We start from the raw sequence: 17,687 nt of genomic DNA, 5'->3' as shown, positions 1-17,687 counted from the left end.
TGTGTTCCCACTGTGCATGTGACCTCTGTGTGGTTCTTGGATGCTCTCTTTGGGTGGTTCCTTGGGTCCCCAGCTCTTCTACGTCTTCTGGGTCCACTTTTGTCTTGCGTCGTGGTTCGCATTCCACCATTTTAGTATATGGTTTGGTGTGATTGTGCTACTTACGTGTTCTATTTCCTAAGTATTGTGAGTATTGTGTTTATATCTCCGGGTAGGAGCTACTACAATGTGTTAGTGAATGTTTGTTATGAAATAGCTATTTTTAGAACATCACTGTGTGATTCTTTGTCACATAACCTATACCATAAGGTTAAGTACTGGTAAAACAAGCTGCTTTACACTCCTTATGGACTAAGCCTGAAGGCTGTTCTCCACAGCTACCACTTAGAGCTTTCTGAGGTTGTCCAAGACCACTAAAATTCCCATACAGGTTGTCTGATTTAGTGCATTGTGCTACACCAAGTGAACACCATATACTAAGCCAGCCTCTCACACATAGCAAGTAAGAAAGGAGTATGGAGGTATACATAAAGAAAGGGGGAATGAGAGGTATACACAGCCATTAAGAATGGAGTATGGAGGCGTACATGAAGAAAGGGAGAAGGAGAATTAGAGCTGTACACAGCAAGTAAAAAAGGAGTATGGAGGCATACATAAAGAAAGGGAGAGAGAAAATGAGGTATAGCAAGTATGAAAGGAGTATGAAGGTGTAAATGAAGAAAGGGAGAATGAGAGGTGTACACAGCAAGTAAGAAAGGAATATGAAGGTGTACATGAAAGGGAGAATGAGACGTGTACACAGCAAGGAAAAAAGGAATATGGAGGTGTACATGAAGAAAGGGAGAATGAGACGTCTACACAGCAAGTAAGAAAGGAGTATGGAGGTGTACATGAAGAAAGGGAGAATGAGAGGTATACACAGCAAGTAAGAGAGGAGTATGGAGGCATACATCAAGAAAGGGAGAAGGAGAATGAGAGTACACAGCAAGTGGGAAAGGAGTATGGAAGTGCACAAAGAGAGGGAGGGTGAGAGGGATACATAACAAGTAAGAAAGGATTATGGAGGGATACATAAAGAGAGGGAGATTGAGAGGTGGGTAAACCAAGTAAGAAAAGAGTATTTCAGGCATACATAAAGAAAGGGAGAGGTAGAATGAGAGTGGTATACCGCAAGTAGGAAAGTATGGAGGCATACATGAAGAAAGGGAGAGGGAGAATGGGAGGTACAGCCAGTAAGAAAGGAATATGACCACATATACAAAGAAAGGGAGACTGAATTGTACACAGCAAGTAGGAAACTATGAAGGCATAGATAAAGAAAGTGAGAGGAAGGATGAGAGGTGTACATACTTAGTAAGAAAGGAGTATGGAGGCTTACATAAAGAGAAAAGGGAGAATGAAAATTAAAGCAAATAAGAAAAGAGTATGGAGTTGTACATCAAGGGAGAATGAGAGTGGTACACAGCAAATAAAAAAGAAGTAAGGAGGCGTATATGAAGAAAGGGAGAGGGAGAATGGGAGGTACACCAAGTAAGAAAGGAGTATGACTGCATATGGCAAGAAAGCGAGTGAGGCGTAAACAGCAAGTGAGAAAGGAGTTTGAAGACATACATAACGAATGGGAGAGTGACAATGAGGTGTATAGCAAGTAAGAATGGAGTATGGAGACGCACATAAAGAACGGGAGAATGATGGGGGTACATAGCAAGTCAGAAAGGAGTATGGAGGCCAGTGGCAGCTCCTCCTCTAAGGCGGAGGAGCGTCGCCCCACTGCTTCCCAGCAGTGAGGTAAAGGAATCATAAAATGATAATACGCATTATCATTTTATGTTTCCTTCTTTATTATGCTTTTATGTTTCCTTCTGCTGTAGCTTTGCATTTGGGGTGGCGCTGCTCCTACGACAAACAAGCAGAAAAGAAGTAGTTTGCCCACATCTGAGTGCACTTTACTGTTTGGCCGGCCCTCTCACTATAAGTTTCTTTGATTAGTGGTGGTAATTGAGGTGGTGATTGTCTTTTACTGGGGAGGGCCTGTTCTTTACCAAGGATTGTTTCTCCAAACCGCTCATTAGGATATAAAATGTACCAGGACTGATGTGAAAGGGCTGCCTTACCCTTCTTTCTCAGCTGCTGTTTCAAGAGGTTCTCTGACTTGGGGCTGCACAATAGTAATGCTGAGTTTATGCATCCAAATAATAAGGTGACCTGGGATGGGGTCGTTATTGGCTGTATTTATTTTTAGCTGCAGTCTAGGGTGGACACAGCTCCACCCTGTTTCAAGACTATGCAAACATTGGTTTTGAGAATGGACTTGAAGCAAGGCTAGCAAATTATAAGTTTGTGTATCGTAAATGGCTTGTAGCAGTTTTAACTTTTATTTAACGGGGCACTTGTATCCTGAGATGACTCAGTGGCAATTGTATTTGGAGAAGCACGCACCGGTTTATGGTTCCAATCCCAATACCTGATTTAAACTGCGATATCTCGGGAACTGTATGTTGTAGAATCCACCCAGAGGCATCACATGTTGTGTGCACTTGGACCCGAGCTCTCAAGGGCTTCATGTGTTATGTTATGTTAACATTTTGTTAAGCGCACAGCTACCCCAGCAAAGAGGCGTCCCGGCGCTGGTGAGCTCGTTATACAGATTACACATAGAGCTGACCACAGAAATCACAAACCCTAGGACAGTGGAAAAAGGAAGGTCTTAATAGCTTTGCGAAAAGTAAGTGTGTCCTCAATGCCGCGGATAGAGGGTGGCAAGGAGTTCCACAATTTTGCTGCTAGGAGCCGAAAGGAGCGGCCTCCGGCACGACAGAGAGAAGGGGAGAAATTGTGCCCAATGTCCGGCTGGGTAGGTGACGGCCGAGGGGGTGAACCAGGGCCGATCTCCTCTATAGCCGTCTAGGCAGCTCCACCGGGCATCAGCCATATTGCTCGGACTCCGCTGTCAGGATAATGATCAGGGTTAAACATAAGACAATAACAAAAGCAGTGATACAGTAATTCATCGGAGGGAGGAGACAAAGCCGAGTGATGGGGATAAATTGTGCCCAATGTCCGGCTGGGTAGGTGACGGCTGAGGGGGTGAACCAGGGCTGATCTCCTCTATACCTGTCTAGGCAGCTCCACCGGGCACCAGCCAAATTGTTCGGACTCCGCTGTCAGGATAGTGGTCAGGGCTAATCAGGGAGTAGGAGTGATGAGAACCGCAGTCAGATCTAAACCCAGGTGTGAGTGGGGGTTAATGTTTTGATGCTATCAAGGCGCAGTCAGCAGGAGGCTCGACGTCTGGGAGTGGTAGCCGCCAGAGAACCTCAGAAGACTGCAGGCAGTACGGAGTCAAAAGCGCGGGCACCATCTTAAGGTCAGGCATTGTCCAGGCCCGTCCTTACAGTTGACACCCCAGTCTCGAAATGCCCCCGAATAGAGCGTCATCGCAAGGGGGGGATCAGCTTGAAAGCCCCTACTGCTAAATTTGGGAGTGCCCCGAAGCCTCAGCAATCCCCGCGGTGGTAATCAAGACTGGCCCCAGCCGCCATCTTGAGGTAAGGCACTGCCCGGAGAAGGCTCCTCGAAGAAAAATAATTCGGCCTCAAACAAAGTTCCCAGGCCAGCTTGCTAAGTCAGGGGGGATTCCCTGTAATGCTCCCACTGTTCAGAACAGAGGAGCTCCGGAGCCACACTCACTTCCCGATCCTGCCAGCAGCGCTGGGGCTGGGTCTATCACTGCGGCGGTAATCCGCGTGCAGCAATCACCACGTCCAAGGCTCCTGAGGGGGCCCAGTGGGTGACCGCAAAACACTGTGCAATCTCCATGGCAGCAAAACTTATCCGGTTTTGATGTCCGGTTTCGACGTGTCCGTTTCAATGTCGCTCGGGGTGTATCCGACACAGCCAGGACCGGAGCCACAAAGAATTCTCAGGCTTTGACAAGCGCATTCAGGTGCAAGTGCTTTGCCCCCTTTTAAAATAGCGCTGCCATCATGCAGCTGACAGAAAGGCAGTGTGCTTTGAGAGGGCATAATATTGAAGGGATGAAGGGGAAGAGCCTGGACAGTCAATGCCCGGCCTGTTTGTGATTATTAGGTATTGAGAAACAGGGCCAGACATACTTTAACTGACCGAAGTGAAAGGGTTGGAAGGGAGGGGTGGGAGGAAAGAGGCCTGGGTGAACTGCTTAACTCTGCACAAGACCTCCAGGGTTTTAAGTGACCCCTACTTCTCCTGGCCAGGTGAACTTCTAATGTGGCTACACGTATTCCTGCAGATTGGAAGGCCCTTCACAAAGGTTGACTAGACATCGTTCTGTTGTTCATTGCAGTATTTTTATTATAAACTGGTACTGATGAGGTGAAACCTTTGCCATGGGGTTTTTCTACAAAACGAGATATGGGCAGTGGACCACTTTCACAACTACAAAGCACCAACTCAAAAATCACCAATATTCATATACATTCAATCTTTCAAATAGCGTGCAATTTTCAAATACTCCCTGCCCTGAGAGTATATCCCAAATCCTTGGGAAAAATCAATGTTATGCCAAACTTTGAAAAGCACCGCCAACAAGTTTTCGATCTCCACCATGTGTGGTTAGTAAAGTCTAGAAGCAGTAAATATTTCAAATTAAAGGACGCTGTATCCGTAAATGCAAAAAAATTCAAGATTCCTTTAATGATCCATTTGAAATGCCAGCCAACGCGTTTCGTTCCGTCAAGCGGAACTTCTTCAGGGCGCAATAAGTGTAGTCAGGCGTCTTGATCTTCCAAATCACAGTATCACGATTGGGACACAAATCAGTTCCCTCAATATGAGTAATTGATATGCGGGCTCGATCCAGAATCAAAGATGTTTACTCTCTTATTGATTTATCAAATAGTTTCTTGCCAATTATTTCACCAAATCTATTTACGATGTGAAATACACCTTACGATTTCGAAGGGTATGTTCCTCGGAAATTATTCCTATCTCTCCATCCTCGTTGTTGATATTATTAGATGCTTGTCTTAAGGGTACTAACCTTAGATAATGTCACGTGCGTGTTCTGTACCGTTATTTGGTCAGACTTCTATGTTCTCAATATGACTCACAGTTTCCATTTGTTTAAGGCAGTAACCTGTCAGGGTCAAGTTGTAGGACCCCCAATTGGCGTCTTGGTAATCCGCACGCCGGATCCTTTCCCGCAAAGGTTGCCTTTGGTTAGTACCCTTAAGACAAGCATCTAATAATATCAACAACGAGGATGGAGAGATAGGAATAATTTCCGAGGAACATACCCTTCGAAATCGTAAGGTGTATTTCACATCGTAAATAGATTCGGTGAAATAATTGGCAAGAAACTATTTGATAAATCAATAAGAGAGTAAACATCTTTGATTCTGGATCGAGCCCGCATATCAATTACTCATATTGAGGGAACTGATTTGTGTCCCAATCGTGATACTGTGATTTGGAAGATCAAGACGCCTGACTACACTTATTGCGCCCTGAAGAAGTTCCGCTTGACGGAACGAAACGCGTTGGCTGGCATTTCAAATGGATCATTAAAGGAATCTTGAATTTTTTTTGCATTTACGGATACAGCGTCCTTTAATTTGAAATATTTACTGCTTCTAGACTTTACTAACCACACATGGTGGAGATCGAAAACTTGTTGGCGGTGCTTTTCAAAGTTTGGCTTGCCCAGGGGTACCTTTTGTAAAAAAGAAAAAAGTCACAATAATGAAGCAATACTATCCCAAAATATGCTCATCAAATAGGATTATTAACTTTTTCTTACCACACAGTTTAGTTGACCCTGCTGCATAATTTGGTACTCCCCTGCCTCATAATTCCAGTAGCTCTGCCTATAAGACAGTGTGATCATTCCCAAAGCGGTAGCCAGTCAGGTTGGTGTGAGGGCTATTTTTGGGCTGCTTCCTGCCCTGTTTTATGGTCTGGTGGACTGTTTTTATTCTTGATTTCTGTTCTATTACCACAAACATTGTCTGCAGGAAGCACAAATGCATGCAGTCTACCATACCTTGCAAAGCACATATACGGCTCAATAAATTACAAGTTTAAAACAGCCCTGCTTTACAAAAAAGGCCTCTTTTTTTTTAGATCTTGTATACTCTGCTCTCACATGCAGTAAATTTCATTGTCCGCTCTGCGCTATATCCCTTACAGCTCCGTGAGCTCCAGTGATGAGTGAGAGGGGAGGTCGCACTAGCGGAGCTGGATGCTAGGTTCAAAAATCATACCGATAGGTGACAAAGATGGAGTGGATTTTTGCAGGCTTTCATCTCAGGCTGTCACGAAGGAGAGGATGGTCAGGCACGAACCTGTCAAGGAATTGGGAGTTTCCAGGAAGAGAGTACATACTCTTAGAGTGCTATTTTTTTAACATTGGAAGCATAATTGATACTGCACACATTCTCCTCATACACGTTTGAAACAGGCAACACAGACTTTTGAGCAGTATTTGCTTGAGGCCAGTGGCCACCCCTTGTTATGCATGTGAGTGGCCTCTTGATGCGCCTCAGTTCAGCAGAGCCTGGTTCGCCGCTGGCAAAGCAAATAGAGCACCCCTTATCTTACAATTATCCAATGCATTGTGAGTGATTTTGGGACAAATAGGATGAGCCAGAAGGTCTAACAAAATGGCAGAATGCCACCAGTGTCCACGCATGTATGAACTTGCATTCCTTCAAGAGACGGAGAGATGCCGTAGAGGTTGAATGCAAGGAAGGAGATAGAATATGAGAGCAAAGACAAGAACGTTAATACAGGAATACAATGCATCATTGAGTAACCAAGAGTCTGCCACAACTGCCTACTGTTGTCTGGTAAGGTTTCCAAGCAAGCACCGCAAGGCTTGATTTTGCTGGATAGCAGTGGTTTTCCTTCAGAGATCAATTATGGCACGGACAACAACCTTGTATTCCTTCTACCTTTCATGAAGAAGGCGTCCGGAGATCAGGACTAGCCTCCATAGAGAGCACTACAATAATCAATTTGGGCACAAACAGCAGATTTTAAATCTCGATAGCAAGTTGGAGCAGCATTCTAAGCATGTCATCCACACGTCTCCCAGCTGCCTCCCAGCTGCTCCTCCCTCCCACTTGGCCTTAAATGGAGACCGTGCGGCGCAGGTGAGTGTGACCTGTTCTCAGGACACCCCCGCGCCGCACGGCCCCCCAGCTGTGTGTGTGCCCCCTCGCTGCTGCTCATTGTGACGATCTGCCGTTTTTTTGCCTGTTTGTTCCTGCTCGTTTTTTTCCTGGTATTTGCCTCTGTTTCCCCTGCTGTCTCATTTGTGATATCTTTACCCTGTATTGCCTCCCCTGGTGATAGCCCCGCTCCCCGCTTCCCGCCGCCGTGATCTCGCGGCCCCGCCCCCTTTTCTTCCGTGTCCTCCCCGCTCCCACCTCCCAGCTGCTCCTCCCTCCCACTTTGCCTTAAATGGAGACCGCGAGGACGCGCAGCGGGCGTGCCGATTGTGCGCCGAAGGCGCGCCAAAGGCAAGCCCGTCCGCGCCTGGACCGCGCCCAGCACCAGGACCCCTGGCCCCCGAGGATGCCAGCCCACACGACGGACTTACGACTCCACCACCCTCTACGCAATCAACGCCGGCCGGAACCCCGCCTGCTACCGAGCCACCCCGAGACGCACCCACAGACCCTTCACCTGCCAAGCCTGCAAGTTCTCCTGCCTCCGGTCCTGCACCGCTCCAGCCAAACCGAGCCCCAGCAACAACCACCTGAAGTGCATCCTGCTCAACACCCGCTCCGTCCACAGGCACGCCGTCGAACTCTGGAACCTGGTCGACACAACAGCACCAGATGTCGCCTTCCTCACGGAAACCTGGATGAACGCCTCCTCAGCGCCCGACATCGCCATCCCGGACGGATACAAGCTCAACCGGAGGGACCGCGTCAACCAGACGGGAGGAGGCATCGCCATCGTACACAAGAACACCATCCGCATCTCGACCAACTCCGACAACACCTTTACCGCTGCCGAACACCTCCACTTCCAGATACACACCGACCCCAAGATGACCCTCAGAGGCACTCTCATCTACAGACCCCCGGGACCTCGCACACAATTCAGCGAAGACATCGCAGACTTCATCAGCCCGCACGCCCTCCCCTCCGCTGACTACATCCTCCTAGGGGACCTCAACTTCCACCTGGAGAACAACAATGACAACAACACCACCACCCTGCTGGACAACCTCGCCAACCTCGGACTCAAGCAACTGGTGAACACCCCGACCCACTATGCCGGCCACACGCTTGACCCCGTCTTCTCATCCAGCAAGCACATCTCCTTCAGCCACTCCACCGGACTTCATTGGACTGACCACAACTGCGTCCTCATCAACTTCAGAAGAACCACGACCCACCACCACCCGCAACAGGTTCCTCGCCGGAGCTGGAGCAAGATCACCGCCGAGCAGCTCACCGCCTCCCTCAACCAGAACCCTCCCACCAGCACAACGGACCCCAACAAAGCAGCCAGCAACCTCCCACGGTGGCTGACCGCCTGCGCCGATGACCTCGCACCACCAAAGAACCCTCCCAGCAGACCCGGCAGCAAGAAAACCCCCTGGTTCACCGACTAACTCAAGGACTCCAAGAAGAACTGCCGCACCCTCGAGAAAGCCTGGCGCCACGACCAGACCACAGACAAAGGACCGCCCTCAAGCACGCCACCCGCAAGCACCACCAGCTGATCCGCGCCACCAAGAAGACAGCACTCAAAGAACGACTGGACAACAACGCCCACGACAGCAAGGAACTCTTCAGCATCGTCAAAGAGTTCTCCAACCCCAGTGCCGGAAACAACAACATCACCCCCTCGCAAGACCTCTGCGAGTCACTCGCCTCCTTCTTCCACCGCAAGATCGCCGACATACACAACAGCTTCGGCGCACAGACCACGCACCCAACCACCGAACCAACTCCCGCCACCACCACCCTCTGCAACTGGACCCCGGTCAGCAACGAAGACACCACCCGCACGATGAACACCATCCACTCCGGATCCCCTACCGACCCCTGCCCCCACCACGTCTTCAACAAGGCCGACGCCATCATCGCACCCCATCTCCGGGACATCATCAACGCCTCCTTCCACACTGCCACCTTCCCGGAGAGCTGGAAGCACGCCGAGCTCAGCGCCCTCCTGAAGAAACCAACAGCGGACCCCACTGACCTCAAGAACTTCCGCCCCATCTCGCTCCTCCCTTTTCCTGCCAAAGTCATCGAGAAGACCGTCAACAGACAGCTCGCCTTCCTCGAGACGAACGGATCCCTCGACCCCTCACAGTCCGGTTTCTGAGCCAACCACAGCACCGAGACCGCCCTGATCGCAGCCACCGATGACATCAGATCCCTGCTCGACAACGGGGAAACAGCGGCCCTCATCCTCCTGGACCTCTCCGCAGCGTTCGACACTGTCTGCCACCGCACCCTAGTGCAGCGCCTCAGCAACATCGGAATCCAAGAGAAGGCACTGGAGTGGATCATCTCGTTCCTCGCGGGAAGAACCCAGAGAGTCCGCCTCCCCCCGTTCAGATCCGAAGCCACCGAAGTCATCTGCGGCGTACCACAAGGATCATCACTCAGCCCAACCCTCTTCAACGTCTACATGAGCCCCCTCGCAGCCATCGCACGCCAACACAACCTCAACATCATCTCCTACGCGACGATAACCAGCTGATCCTCTCCCTCACCAACGACCCCGCCACCGCCAGAGCTAGTCTACACGAGGGGATGAAAGACGTCGCCGAGTGGATGAAGAACAGCCGCCTGAAACTGAACTCAGACAAGACGGAAGTCCTCATCCTGGGATCATCGCCCTCCGCCTGGGACGATTCCTGGTGGCCCCCTGCCCTGGGCACCACTCCCAAACCGACGGACCATGCACGCAACCTCAGCTTCATCCTGGACTCCTCCCTCTCGATGACCAGACAAGTCAACGCCGTCTCCTCATCATGCTTCAACACCCTGCGCATGCTCCACAAGATCTTCCGATGGATCCCCACCGAAACCAGGAAGACCGTCACCCAGGCACTCGTCACCAGCCGACTGGACTACGGGAACACCCTCTACGCCGGAACCACAGCCAAACTTCAAAAAAGACTCCAACGCATCCAGAACGCCTCCGCACGACTCATCCTGGACATCCCACGACACAACCACATCTCCGGCCACCTGAAAGACCTGCACTGGCTCACCATCAGCAAGAGAATCACGTTCAGGCTCCTCACCCACGCACACAAGGCTCTCCACGACCTGGGCCCAAAGTACCTCAACGACCGCCTGACCTTCTACACGCCCACCCGCCAGCTGCGATCAACCAGCCACGCCCTCGCCTCCCTACCACGCATCCGCCGAGCCACCGCCGGAGGAAGATCCTTCTCCTACCTGGCAGCCAAGACTTGGAACTCCCTCCCCATCCACCTTCGGCTGACCCAGGACCACCTCTCCTTCAGGAAGCAGCTCAAGACCTGGCTGTTCGAGCAGTGACGTACCCCTCTCCCCCAGCGCCTTGAGACCCTCCCGGGTGAGTAGTGCGCTATACAAATGCCTTGATTGATTGATTGACACGTGTTACCTATTGCTATCAATGTGTGTACGTTAAAGGGAAGGGGAACATTGGTAACGGCCCACAACGCCAGTTCAGGTAATGGAAGCCAGGACCAGCTGCAATTTCTGTTTTAAACGAATGTGTTATTCGCATTTTAGATAAGACCAATCAATCATAATTTGTAAAGCGCACTACTCACCCGCGAGGGTCTCAAGTCGCTGGGGGAGGAGGGGTAGGGGAGTGCTGCTACTGCTCGAAGAGCCAAATCTTGAGGAGTCTTCTGAAGGCCAGCAGGTCTTGGGTCTGCCTTAGGTGGATGGGGAGGGTGTTCCAGGTCTTGGCGGCGAGGTGGGAGAACGATCTGCCACCGTAGGTCGTTCTTTGGGGGACTTTGGCGAGGTCGGCGGAGCGGAGCTGGCGGATGGGGGGTGTAGAAGCTGAATCGTCTAGTGAGGTATGTTGGTCCGGTGTTGTGGAGAGCCCTGTGTGCGTGGGTGTGAGGAGCTTGAAAGTTATCCTCTTGTTGACGGGGAGCCAGTGGAGGTCTCTCAGGTGGGGTGTTATGTGGCTGCGGCGAGGGATGATGAGGATCAAGCGTGCAGAGGCGTTCTGGATGCGTTGAAGCTGTGTCAGGAGTTTGGCCAAGGCTCCAGCGTGGAGGGGGTTCCGTAGTCCAACCTGCTGCTGACGAGGGCCTGGGTGACCGGTCTTCTCGTTTCGTTGGGGATCCACTTGTAGATCTTGCAGAGCATGCGGAGGGTGTTGAAGCAGGCGGAAGAGACTGCGTTGACCTGCTTTGTCATGGAGAAGGTGGAGTCGAGGATGACCCCTAGGTTGAGTGCGTGGTCGGTGGGTTTAGGAACTGTTCCCAGTGCGGTCGGCCACCAGGAGTCGTCCCAGGCCGAGGGGGTGGATCCGAGGATGAGGATCTCCGTCTTGTCTGAGTTCAACTTCAGTCGGCTGTTCCTCATCCATTCGGCTACGGCCTTCATTCCTTCGTGGAGGTTGGCTTTGGCGTTGTGGGGGTCCTTGGTGAGGGAGAGGATCCGCTGGGTGTCATTGGCGTAGGAGATGATGTTGAAGTTGTGCAGTCGGGCAACGTTGGCGAGTGGTGCCATGTAAATGTTGAACAGCCTTGGGCTGAGGGATGAGCCCTGGTGTACGCCGCAGATGATCTCGGTGGCTTTGGAGCAGAATGGGGGAGGCGGACGCTCTGTGTTCTGCCGTAGTGGAAGGAGGTGGTCCAGTCCAGGGCCTTCTCTTGGATCCCGGCGTCATAGAGGCGTGTGCGGTGGCAGACCGCGTCGAAGGCGGCTGACAGGTCCAGGAGGATGAGGGCCGTGGTTTCTCCGTTGTCCAGCAGGGCCCTGATCTCATCGGTGGCGGCGATGAGGGCAGTTTCGGTGCTGTGGTTGCTGCGGGCCCCGGACTGGGACGGGTCCAAGATGCTGTTCTCCTCGAGGTAGCGGGTCAGTTGTTTGTTGACGGTCTTCTCGATGACCTTTGCCGGGAACGGGAGCAGGGAGATGGGCCGAAGTTCTTGGGGTCCTCCTTGGGTTTTTTGAGTAAGGCGTTGATCTCAGCGTGCCTCCAGCTCTCCGGGAAGGTTGCTGTCTCGAAGGAAATGTTGATGGCTTTCCGGAGATGAGGTGCGATGGCGGTGCTGGCTTTGTTGAAGATGTGGTGTGAGCATGGGTCTGACAAAGATCCGGAGTGGATGGTGTTCATGATTTTGATGGTGTTGGTCCAGGAGAGCAGGCGGTTGGTGCGGATTGTGATTGTGGGGGCGGAGGTCTCAGTGGTTGTCGGGGCGATCGTGGCGTTGAAGCTGTCGTAGATGTCTGCGATCTTGCGATGGAAGAAGGTGGCCAGCGAGTCGCACAGGTCTTGCGAAGGTGGGATGTCGTTGGAGTTGGAGCTGGGGTTGGAGAGTTCCTTCACGATGTTGAAGAGCTCTTTGCTGTTGTGTGCGTTGTTGTCTAGGCATTCTTTGAAGGAGGCCCTTTTGGCGGATCTGATGAGGTGGTAGTGTCTGCGAGTGGCGTTCTTGTGGGCTGCGTAGCTGTCTGGTGTTCATTCCCGGTGCCAGTTCCTCTCTAGCTTTCGACAGGTTTGTTTGGAGGCCTAGAGGTCTTCAGTGAACCAGCTGGCTTTTTTGCTGGTGTGGTTGTTGGAGGGTTTCTTGAGCGGGGCGAGGGTGTTGGCGCAGTTGTTGATCCACTGTCTGAGGTTGCTGGCGGCAGTGTCGGGGTCGTTGGGGTCGGCGGGTGGGCTCAGGGCGAGGGTGGTGGTTAGCTGGTCTTCAGTGATTTTGCTCCAGCAGCGGCAAGGCATTTGTTAGGTGCGGTGGTGCGGTGGTGCGTGGTGGTTTTCCGGAAGGTGAAGTGGATGCAGCGATGGTCGGTCCAGTGGAGTTCGGTGGTGTCGCTGAAAGTGACGTGGGAGCTTGCAGAGAAGATGGGTTCAAGCGCGTGGCCGGCAGAATTGGGTCGGTGTTGTAACGAGTTGTCAGAGTCCGAGGTTGGCGATCAGGGTGATGGAGTTGGTGTCATTGTTGTTCTCGAGGTGGAAGTTCAGGTCCCGAGGAGGATGTAGTCCGTGGAGGCGAAGGCGTGTGTGCTGACGAAGTCGGCGATGGAGTCGCTGAACTGTGGTCGGGGTCCGGGGTGTCTGTTGAAGAGGGTTCCTCTGAGGGTGGTGTTGGGGTCGGTGTGGACCTGGAAGTGAAGATAAGATTTTTAACACATCTTGAAAAGTTGCAAAGACTTTTTTTAAATTTGTTTAAAAGACAACCATATTACATGCAGCAGCAAGTCTGTGGTAATCATTAATATTGAACTTTGGAATTTTGTATGTTATGTTATGTTATGTTGTTTGTTTTTTGTACCGCGCACAGCTGCCTCAGCAAAGGGGCGTCCTGGCGCACTGAGAAGGCAGACACAACACAACATTAAAAAAAAAAGGAGCAGGCTCAGTCAGAGTTTAGGCAAACAAGAAAGTCTTTATTGCCCGCCTAAACTGCAGTAAGTTATCCATTGCCCGAATCTCAACAGGAAGGGAGTTCCATAACTTTGCAGCCACCACTCGAAAGGAGCGGCCACCCATTCTGCTTAGTCTGAAGCGAGGGACCATCGACAAGTGCATACCCAGGGATCTCAAGGGTCGCAAAGGGACGTAAGGACTTAAGAGGTTTACCAGGATTTGTGGAGCCATGCCTTTGAGGATTTTAAAAGCCAGGCAAAGAACCTTGAATTTAATCCTCTGGCTCATAGGGAGCCAGTGTAGAGAGTGCAGTGTCTTGGAAACCGAGCACCGTTTAGGCAGGCCCACCACCACTCTGGCTGCAGTATTTTGCACTCGCTGCAGTCGGGTGAGTTCTGCCTGGTTGATCCCGGCCAAGAGAGCACTGGCATAATCCAACCTGGATAGCACCGACGCCTGAACCACCAGCTGTCTGGTGGGGGCGTCAAAAAATTTAAGTATTGGCCTAAGTCCTCTGATAATGCCATAGCAAGAGCCTGCCACTCTCTTGGTATGGGAAGTGAAACTGAGAGCCGGGTCCAGCCAGACCCCAAGGTTTGTTATCTCCATTACAGGGGAAGGGGTCAGCCCCAGTTCCCGAGGCCACCAATTATCATTCCACAACCCCACCTGCTTTCCCACCACCATGACCTCTGTCTTCATAGTGTTCAGTTGGAGACAGTTCCGATTCATCCAATTAGCCACGGCACATATACCCTCGCGGAACCTAAGGGCCTCTACATCAGAGTCCCCACTCAACGTGACCGCCAGCTGTGTGTCATTCGCATACGAGACCATTGTCAGGCCCCAGCGTTTGACAACCGCAGCCAACGGTCTAACGTATAGGTTGAATAAAGTGGGGCTCAAAGATGACCATTGTGGGACCCCTAGTGTCAGCGGGTACGATTTAGATTTGCCGGGTGGAATAGCCACCTGGAATGATCTATCCGTAAGGAAGGACCGTAACCAGCACAGCGCGGACTCCCTAACTCCCACTTCCTCAAGTCGTTGCAGAAGGATACCGTGTGAAACCGTGTCGAACGCGGCACTCAGATCTAATAACAGGAGTGCCGCAGTTCGCCCAGTATCCAACACGGAACGCAAGTGCTCGACCATAAAAAGTAGGGCAGTCTCCGTGCTGTTACCTGCGCGGAACCCGTTTTGAGTGGGGTTTATCATAGGTGAAACACACATTTGACATGGATCGTTTCCAGCTGCCAAAAGATGGTAGATCACTCAAATGAAAGGCCGAAACAGAGGGTGAGAAAAGAGCTGCAAAAATTAGGAAGTATGATACCTCGTACCTGGACATTGGATTCACCTGCATCACCATAAATGGTGAAATTAGGCCACAGTGTGTGGTTTGTGGCATTACCTTGGGTAACGCACGTCTGAAACCAAACAAATTAAAGCACCAATTTGAAACTAAACATGGGTCGCTTGTAGGAAAGAATACAGATTCTTTTGCCAGAAAGCTGGAAGGCCATCTCCACCAAAAAGACACTGTGAAAAATGTGGTCTCCACCCCAACAAATGCCTTGAAAGCGTCTTACCAAGTGGAGTACCACATTGCCAAAAATAAAGAAAATTACAGATGGGGAAAATGTGATTCTTCCAGCAATGCTTGGTGAAAAAGCAGGAGATACGTTTAAAATGGTACCCCTCTCAGACACAGCAATTTGCTGCCTCTCTAACATGTCAGACTAAAACTCCTTGCACGCTTGAAATAGAGTTTTTGTTTTGCAATTGGATGAAGCCACTGTCTTTTATCTACGGAAGCTCATTTAATTGCTATGTTAGATACTGCCACAAAACTGTAATATTGGAAGATTGTTTCTTCGGTAAACCAATCAAGGGACAGGCAACAGCATCAACCCTGTTTGATATTCTCAATGACTTCTGTGCTCCAATGCCTTATAATGGGACAGCTGTGTTGGGATCTGTACATATGGGGCTAGGGCAGGCTTAAAGCCAAAGTGTAGAAAGCGGCTCCTCATATTCTATGGACCCACTGTATGATGCACTGGAAAGATCTGGCAGGCTGAAACATGGTGAGAACTTGGGGATGTGTTGAATTGTGCTGTGAAATTGATTGTTAATTTAATAAAGTCTCACCCCACTAAAGCTCCTCTATTTGTAATTTTGTGTGCAGAAATGGGATATGAACATTTTGGTCTCCTTTTCCATACAGAAGTGCGATGGTTATCCAGAGGGAAGATTCTGAATCATATTTTTGAATTGAGAAATGAAGTACAGCAATTTCTTCTAGATTTGGCCCCATACAAAGCAGAACATTTGTGTAATCCCCGTTGGCTTGTGCTTTTATCATACCTTGCAGACATCTTTGATACATTAAATTCCTTGAATTTGTCTTTGCAACAAGCTGAAAGTACATCTTTCACAATGTACAAAAAATAATCCGCTTTCAAGAAGAAGCGGGAGTTGCAAAGAAGACTAATCCAGGGTGGCCTGCAGGAGGCATTCCCATGTTTATCAGAAGCTGTTGAGGACACAGGATAGGAACTTGAAAGTGCTGCTGAAGTCGTAAGAAATCACTTGACTTCTCTCAGGGACGATTTCGAAAAGTACATTGATCACGACAATGACTGGGTATTTCTACCTTTTCTAGTGGATGCAGGTACTCCTCTCCCAATGCACCTTCAGGAAGACCTAATTGAGGTCCAGAGTGATCATGTTCTCCAGATGCAATTCAGCAAAACCTCATTGGGGGAATTTTGGCTGAAAATGTCTGAAGAACATTCATGTTTGTCAAAAATGGCAGCCAAGGCTCTTCTGCTTTTTAGCTCATCGAATTTATGGGAGGTTGGGTTTTCAGCATTGCCAGTATTAAAGACTAAGTACCGTTCAAGAAATGAGGTGGAGCACAACCTGAGGATGCCAGTAGCAAAAATACCTCCACAAATTGACAGGCTCTCTGGGGAAAAACAGGCACACCCATCATATTAGTTCAGAAATGTGTTATCAGGTTTTGTCATATTATGTTTTGTGTAGGAACAATAAAGTACTGTTGTGAATTTTTGGGCAATTCTTTTGGGAGACTTTGTTTGAACCGTGTAGTAAGCCTGTGACTCCGAACTAGTCACCCACAGACCTTTGATTTGGTAAACACTGTTTAATAATATTTCCCCACCGTCAAAATGATTTGACATGGGAACTGGGGCATTTGTCGTTGTTGGTGATGAGGAGTACCAAGTTCTAGAAATTTTTGTCAGGAAGGGGTCCTTATGCCTGAAACTTTTGACAGGGGGGGCTTCGGCATCAAAATGTTTGAAGAACTGTACCCTATAGGCGTACAAGAACAGCATACCGCCACAAACGGAAGAACCGCGAGCCAAAGAAGTGTCCAAAAAAGAAAGTCTACGGTGCCTAAAAATGTACTGCTACAAAGCAAGGGGCACCGCAAAGGAACGGATTAGGTGTGTTTTGTACAAAATGCAGAGTCAAAAGAACCCTAATGCTTTTTTCTCTCAAACAGCTTGTTCCTCCAGCATGTAGTAAGAGGTATAAAATGTGATGTAGAAGTTAGGCAGGTGTGGGCGGGCTTGGGACACCTTTAAATATATATCTTTTATGTTTACATTGTAGAGCCATCACAAACGATCTCTGGAGAAGTCCCACGTAAGGCTAAGCAGACGTTGACGGCACTAAATGACATCTCCCAGACCCGTCAAAATACCCAGACTTCAAAAACAGGGGAGAACTGCACTGTGGGTAAGGACAAACCAGGCGCTGGCTTTGCAAATAACTGTTATAGACCCAGTTCTGACTTTAACCCAAACACCAGTCTATAATTAAAGCCTACAACCAGTACATTGAACACTCCTACAGGAACTCCATTTATGCCTAGGGCTAAAGACCCCAAAAGGGTACACACTTTCAGCCACAGACACACTACAGTTATGGTTTGTAAAACAATTGAAGGGGCTTCAAGTTATACAAAAATCAAAAGCGAATCGCCTTCCATTAAAGAAATGGAAGAAGAGGCCAGATGTTCCAGAGCTACAAACCGTACATTTAGATCTATTCTTAAACAATACCATTACACCTCAGGCAGGTCCCTATAATCC

The 17,687-nt window shown here is 49.8% G+C and overlaps 1 pseudogene across 1 annotated transcript in view; it reads left to right on the top strand.

Annotated features, from left to right (window-relative positions):
• Positions 1 to 17,687, top strand: part of LOC144828344 (uncharacterized) — a 77,829-nt pseudogene that overhangs the window by 23,388 nt on the left and 36,754 nt on the right. Inside the window, exon 2 of the transcript XR_013610427.1 lies at positions 17,206 to 17,331. The product of XR_013610427.1 is annotated as an uncharacterized LOC144828344 (transcript). The remainder of the gene's footprint in view (positions 1 to 17,205; positions 17,332 to 17,687) is intronic.

This window comes from Lissotriton helveticus, chromosome 4_1 (genome assembly GCF_964261635.1).
Source record: "Lissotriton helveticus chromosome 4_1, aLisHel1.1, whole genome shotgun sequence".
Taxonomy (NCBI): Eukaryota; Metazoa; Chordata; class Amphibia; order Caudata; family Salamandridae; genus Lissotriton; species Lissotriton helveticus.
This window is presented reverse-complemented; position numbering and strand designations above follow the sequence as displayed.